Below are 7,556 nucleotides of genomic sequence, written 5' to 3'. Positions count from 1 at the left end.
GTAATAAATATGTACAACCATATATACATATATACAGCGCTTAGAACAGTGCTCTGCACATAGTAAGCGCTTAATAAATGCCATTATTATTATTATTATTATAAACACTTCCTTGGGGGAATAGGACGGATTAATCACCAGGCAGATCTCCTTCTTGGATTCTTTCTCTGTAGTTACAGCTCAGAGGGTTGGGGACAGAAGAGCGACTAAGGGCCACAAATACTGGTAATGAATTAATTGACTTACTTGGGGTCCTGATCTAAGAATGAGCAGTATTTTCCTTTGGTTGGAAAAATTTCCAAAGTGTCCAAACCTTGTCCAAAGTGTCCAGAGAAGCAGCGCGGCCTAGAGACATAGGGATTCAGAAGGACGTGGGTTCTAAGCGCTTAGTACAGTACAAGCGCTTAGTACAGTGCTCTGCACACAGTAAGCGCTCAATAAATACGATTGATTGCTTCTAATCCCAGCTGTGCCACTTGTCCGCCGTGTGACCTTGGGCAGGCCACGTCACTTCTCTGTGCCTCAGTTACTTCATCAATAAAATCGGGATTAAGAGTGTGAGCCCCACATGGGACAAGGACTGTGTCCAATCTGATTTGCTTGTATCCACCCCAACCTTTAGCACAGTGCTCGGCACATACTAAGCACTTAAATACCATAAAAAAACCCCCTAAGTGCCTGAAGTTCTTATCCAGGAATCCAGTGATTTGGAGCTAGGGTCGCAGGGGGAAGAGCATCGGAACATTAATCCTCAATGAATGCCAGGGTGTACCCGGCGGGCATACACACTTCATGCTGCTGCCCATATCATCTTTGTCCAGAAACGCTCTGGGCATATTACTCCCCTCCTCAAAAATCTCCAGTGGCTACCAATCAATCTGCGCATCAGGCAGAAACTCCTCACCCTGGGCTTCAAGGCTGTCCATCCATCACCTCACCCCCTCCTAACTCACCTCCCTTCTCTCCTTCTCCAGCCCAGCCCGCACCCTCCGCTCCTCCGCTGCTAATCTCCTCACCGTACCTCGTTCTCGCCTGTCCCGCCATCGACCCCCGGCCCACGTCATCCCCCGGGCCTGGAATGGCCTCCCTCTGCCCATCCGCCAAGCTAGCTCTCTTCCTCCCTTCAAGGCCCTGCTGACAGCTCACCTCCTCCAGGAGGCCTTCCCAGACTGAGCCCCTTCCTTCCTCTCCCCCTCGTCCCCCTCTCCATCCCCCCCATCTTACCTCCTTCCCTTCCCCACAGCACCTGTATATATGTATATATGTTTGTACAGATTTATTACTCTATTTATCTTACTTGTACATATCTATTCTATTTATTTTATTTGGTTAGTATGTTTGGTTTTGTTCTCTGTCTCACCCTTTTAGACTGTGAGCCCACTGTTGGGCAGGGACTGTCTCTATATGTTGCCAATTTGTACTTCCCAAGCGCTTAGTACAGTGCTCTGCACATAGTAAGCGCTCAATAAATACGATTGATGATGATGATACACACTGGTTAATTCTTCACCCCCTGCCTTCACAGAGTATGTTTAGCTTCCGTCATCGCTAATGTCAAGCGCACATTTCGAGTTTCTAGTTCTCGATTTCTTCCCCCTTCAGCCTTTTCTCCGCTGGCGGCGTCCCACACCTAACGCATTTTCTCGGAGAAACTTCTGCTTTCGGCACATTTCCGCTGTGGTTTTTTCGCTCCGAGTTCCTCCTCTCCCTTTTTCAGTTCACCGTGTCACCCGCCCAGCCCCTGTCGATATTCCACTCACCGCCGCTGTCCTCCATGCCCAAGGCCTGTGTCTGCAGGCCTTGCTACTTCCCAGCCAGCTCACACCCAGCTCCCCCAGAGCCATTCTCCTCCCTGTAACCCACTCTTGACTCTCCCATTTCTAATCCTGCGTTCACACTCTTCTTCCCCTGTCCAGAACCCAAATCCTACAGACTCCGGCACTCCCGCCCCAGCTTTAAAGCTTCTTAAAAAGCCACCTCCTCCAGGCGGCATTCCCTGACTCATCCCCCCGCCGCCTTTGGTCAGGTCGCCCCAACAGTTACCCTTACCATTTATATAGCGATTTTCATACTCCATTTACTCATTTTTCCAAATGCTTGCTGTTCTGTTTAACTTCGCAACCCCACCGTAGATGCACAGGGTTTGTCTGTCTGTTTGTCTGTTCCCTCCCTCTGCCCATCCGCCAAGCTAGCTCTCTTCCTCCCTTCAAGGCCCTACTGAGAGCTCACCTCCTCCAGGAGGCCTTCCCACACTGAGCCCCTTCCTTCCTCTCCCCTTCATCCCCCTCTCCACCCCCCCATCTTACCTCCTTCCCTTCCCCACAGAACCTGTATATATGTATATGTTTGTACATATTTATTACTCTATTTATTTATTTATTTATTTTACATGTACATATCTATTCTATTTATTTTATTTTGTTAAGATGTTTGGTTTTGTTCTCTGTCTCCCCCTTTTAGACTGTGAGCCCACTGTTGGGTAGGGACTGTCTGTATATGTTGCCAACTTGTACTTCCCAAGCGCTTAGTACAGTGCTCTGCACACAGTAAGTGCTCAATAAATACGATTGATTGATTGATTGATTGATTGATTAATTCTCCCCATTAGGTTTTAAGCTCCGTAAGGGCAGGGATCCTGTCCTTTACTTTTAATGTCACTTGTCCAAGTAAATACAGAATACAGTGCATGGTAGGTACCCCCTTCAGTCTCATGCTTAATAGGCACTCAGTACAGTGCCCTGCTGGCACCAGGTGTTCAATAAGTACTACTGAAGGAACAGATGAGAGCCCCAGTGTTGCATTAAGTTTGTCAGGCAGGTTTCCAGTAAAAAAAAAACACATGCTGTGGTTGGTTTACATAGGTCACGTACATCTTCCCACTTATAATAATAATAATAATAATGGCATTTATTAAGCGCTTACTATGTGCAGAGCACTGTTCTAAGCGCTGGGGAATTTACAAGGTGATCAGGTTGTCCCACGTGGGGCTCACAGTCTTCATCCCCATTTTACAGATGAGGGAACTGAGGCCCAGGGAAGTTAAGCGACTTGCCCAAAGTCACACAACTGACAAGTGGTGGAGCCGGGATTTGAACCTGTGACCTCCGACTCCAAAGCCCGGGTTCTTTTCCACTGAGCCACGTTGCTTCTCTTACAGATCTTACAGATCTTATGGTATTTGTTAAGCACTTACTATGTGCCAGGCACTGTTCTAAGCGCTGGAGTAGATAGTAGCTAAGCCGGTTGGACACAGTCCATGTCCCACATGGGACTCACTGTCTTAATCCCCATTTTACACATGGAGGAACTGAGGCACAGAGCAGACAAGTGGCCAAGTCGGAATTAGAACCCAGATGCTTCTTACTCCCAGGCCCCTACTCTGTACACAGTAAGCGCTCAATAAATACGACTGAATGAATAAATGAACCCACTGAGCCACACAGTTTCTCTGGCTTCCACCAGGGCCACCTGTATTGCATCAACTGGTACTTCCCAAGCGCTTAGTACAGTGCTCTGCACACAGTAAGCGTTCAATAAATACAATTGAATGAATGAATATAATTTATCTCAAGAGTTTGACAGGGCTCTGACCACCTGGGCCTGAAGAATAATACTAGTAATAATAATAATATTGGTTAAGGCCTCACTGGATGCCAAGCACTGTGCTAGGCACTGGGATAGATGCAATACAATCTGATCAAACCTCGTTCTTATCCCACATAGGCCTCAGAGTCCAACGGGAAGGGAGAACAGGAATTTAATTCCTATTTTACGGATGGGGAAATTGAAGCACAGAAGCATTAAGTGACTTACCCAGTGTCAAAGAGTAGGTTATGACAGCCTTCGGTCCTCTCCTCAGATGAAGAAGTGTGCAATCGGCACGGGAGAGGATGGTAATCACTGGTGAGAGCCGAATTTGCACAAGATTTAAAAATTGTGGTATTTGTTAAGCGTTTACTATGTGCCAGGCACTGTACTAAGCGCTGGGGTGGATACAAGTACCCTGTCCCACATGAGGCTCACAGTCTCAATCTCCATTTCCCAGATGAGGCAACTGAGGCCCAGAGAAGTGAAGTGACTTGCCCAAGGTCACCCAGCAGACAAGTGGGGGAGGCGGGATTAGAACCCATGACCTTCTGACGCCCAGGCCCGGGCTCTAACCACTGGTTAGAGAGAGAAGCAGCATGGCTCAGTGGAAAGAGCCCGGGCTTTGGAGTCAGAGGTCATGGGTTCAAATCCCGGTTCCGCCAACTGTCAGCTGTGTGACTTTGGGCAAGTCACTTAACTTCTCTGGGCCTCAGTTACCTCATCTGGAAAATGGGGATTAAGACTGTGAGCCCCCTGTAGGACAACTTGATCACTTTGTAACCTCCACAGCGCTTAGAACAGTGCTTTGCACATAGTAAGTGCTTAATAAATGCCATTATTATTATTATTATTATTAAGATTTGTGGTTCGGGGGCGAAGACCACCAGACAAACATCCAGTTAGTCGTCAAACCGCTCCACAGCATAAAGACTCACCTGCCGGGCCTGTTGGCTCCGCGGTCTTTTAGCTCCATTCTTCCTGACGAGGGAGCGCTGCCTTATAACAGTAACTAACTTTAATGAACAATAAATGCCCGTTTATGGACACCCCACGACCTAAGCCAGGAACCTTCCCCAAGGCAAGCAAAATAATAATAAAGTATTTATAGAGCACGTACTGTCTGCTGTGTGACCTTGGACAAGGCATGTAAGTTCTCTGTGCCTCAGTTACTTCATCTGTAAAATGGGGACTAAGACTGTGAGCCTCACGTGGGACAACCTGATGACCTCCAGTGCTTAGAACAGTCCTGGGCACATAGTAAGCATATAACAAATACCGTAATTATTAGTATTACTGTGTGCCAAGCACTGTACTGAGGACTTGGGAGAGTTCAATAGGACATCAGACACACTCCCTGACCACAAAGAGCTCACAGTCTAGACGGGGAGGTGGACATTAATATAAATAAATAAATAGGAAAATAAATAAATTACAAATATATACAGATATAACATATCTATAGATATCTGTATATAAACAAATCAAATTCACAGGGACATCTTGAGATGTCCCCCTCCCCATCCCCCCCACCTTACCTCCTTCCCCTCCCCCCAGCACCTGTATATATGTATATATGTTTGTACGTATTTATTACTCTATTTATTTATTTGTTTTATTTGTACATATTTATTCTATTTATTTTATTTTGTTAATATGTTTTGTTTTGTTCTCTGTCTCCCCCTTCTAGACTGTGAGCCCACTGTTGGGTAGGGACCGTCTCTATATGTTGCCAACTTGTACAAGCACTTAGTACAGTGCTCTGCACACAGTAAGCGCTCAATAAATACAATTGAATGAATGAATGAATGAATGTCTCTAGCATGTAAACCTGTTGTGAGCAGAGATTGTCTTTCTTTATTCATGAATTATACTTTCCAAGTGCTTAGTACAGCGCTTTGCACACAGTAAGCAGTAGAATGGGGGTTAAGACTGTGAGCCCCACGTGGGACAACCTGATTACCTTGTATCCACCTCAGCGCTTAGAACAGTGCTCAGCACATAGTAAGCACTTAACAAATGCCATTATTATTATTATTAGAGAAGCAGCGTGGCTCAGTGGAAAGAGCCCGAGCTTGAGAATCAGAGGTCATGGGTTCAAATCCCACCTCTGACACTTGTCAGCTGTGTGACTTTGGGCAGGTCACTTCATTTCTCTGTGCCTCAGTTCCCTCATCTGTAAAATGGGGATGAAGACTGTGAGACCCATGTGGGACACCTGATCACCTAGTATCCTCCCTAGCGCTTAGAACAGTGCTTTGCACATAGTAAGTGCTTAATAATAATAATAATAATAATAATAATGGCATTTGTTAAGCGCTTACTATGTGCAAAGCACTGTTCTAAGCGCTGGGGGGGATACAAGGTGATCAGGTTGTCCCAAGTGGGGCTCACAGTCTTCATCCCCATTTTACAGATGAGAGAACTGGGGCTCAGAGAACTTAAGTCAATCAGTCAACCAATCAATCAATCGTATTTATTGAGTGCTTACTGTGTGCAGAGCACTGTACTAAGCGCTTGGGAAGTACAAGTTGGCAACATATAGAGACGGTCCCTACCCAACAGTGGGCTCACAGTCTTAAGTGATTTGCCCAAGGTCACACAGCAGACATGTGGCAGAACCTGGATCAGAACCGATGACCTCTGACTCCCAAGCCCAGGCTCTTTCCACTGAGCCATACTGCTTAGCAAATGTCAACGGTATTATTATGATTAAATACGAATGGATGGATGGCAGAAGAAAGAAAGAAAGAGAGAAAGAGAGATAAAGGAAGGAAGGAAGGAAGAGAGAGAGAGAGAAAGAGAGAAAGAGAAAAAGGACGGAAGAAAGAAAGGAAGAGAGAGAGAGAAAGGAAGGAAGAAAGAAAATAAGAAAGAAGGAAAGAAAGAAGGAAAAAGAAAGAAAGAAAGAAAGAAAGAAAGAAAGAAAGAAAGAAAGAAAGAAAGAAAGAAAGAAAGAAAAAAGGAAGAAAAAAGAAAGAAAGAAAGAAAGAAGAAAGAAAGGAAGAGAGAGAGAGAAAGGAAGGAAGAAAGAAAATAAGAAAGAAGGAAAGAAAGAAGGAAAAAGAAAGAAAGAAAGAAAGAAAGAAAGAAAGAAAGAAAAAAGGAAGAAAAAAGAAAGAAAGAAAGAAAGAAGAAAGAGAGAAAGAGAGAAAGAGAGAAAGAAAGAAAGAAAGAAAGAAAGAAAGAAAGAAAGAAAGAAAGAAAGAAAGAAAGAAAGAAAGAAAGAAAGAAAGAAAGAAAGAAGGAAAGAAAGAGAGAGAGAGAGAAAGGGAGAAAGAGCGAGAGAGAAAGAAAGAAAGAAAGCAAGAAAGCAAGAAAGCAAGAAAGCAAGAAAGAAAGAAAGAAAGAAAGAAAGAAAGAAAGAAGGAAAAAGAAAGAAAGAAAGAAAGAAAGAAAGAAAGAAAGAAGGAAAGAAAGAGAGAGAAAGGGAGAAAGAGAAAGAGCGAGAGAGAAAGAAAGAAAGAAAGAAAGAAAGAAAGAAAGAAAGAAAGAGAAAGAAAGAAAGAAAGAAAGAAAGAAAGAAAGAAAGAAAGAAAGAAAGAATGAATGAATGAATGAATGAATGAATGAATGAATGAGTGAGTGAGTGAGTGAATGAATGAATGAATGAATGAATGAATGAATGAATGAATGAATGAATGAATGAATGAATGAATGAATGAATGAATGAATGTCTCCGGCTGCTCTGTCTCCTTAAGGCGAGCCCATGAAACCGGGCATGCGCAGCAGCAGCTTCGCAGTTGCTAAGGCCTAAAGGCAGATAGAGACCCCGAGTTGGGAGACAGCCAATCCCAAAGCTCGACGCCCCCCATCCCACCAATCCGGACTCAGGAGCCTCGCAGTCACCCCTCTCAGGCTCCGCCCCCTCCCCGGCCACCCAATCATCGCGCCGCCCTCCTTGGGCGGCCTTTTCAAACCACGGAACGCGAAACAAATCGGGGCCCTTTAAAGGGCGTGAGGCGTCCCGC

Source organism: Tachyglossus aculeatus, chromosome 17 (genome assembly GCF_015852505.1).
Source record: "Tachyglossus aculeatus isolate mTacAcu1 chromosome 17, mTacAcu1.pri, whole genome shotgun sequence".
Taxonomy (NCBI): Eukaryota; Metazoa; Chordata; class Mammalia; order Monotremata; family Tachyglossidae; genus Tachyglossus; species Tachyglossus aculeatus.
The sequence above is the reverse complement of the archived record's forward strand: the minus strand, read 5'-3'. Positions refer to the sequence as shown.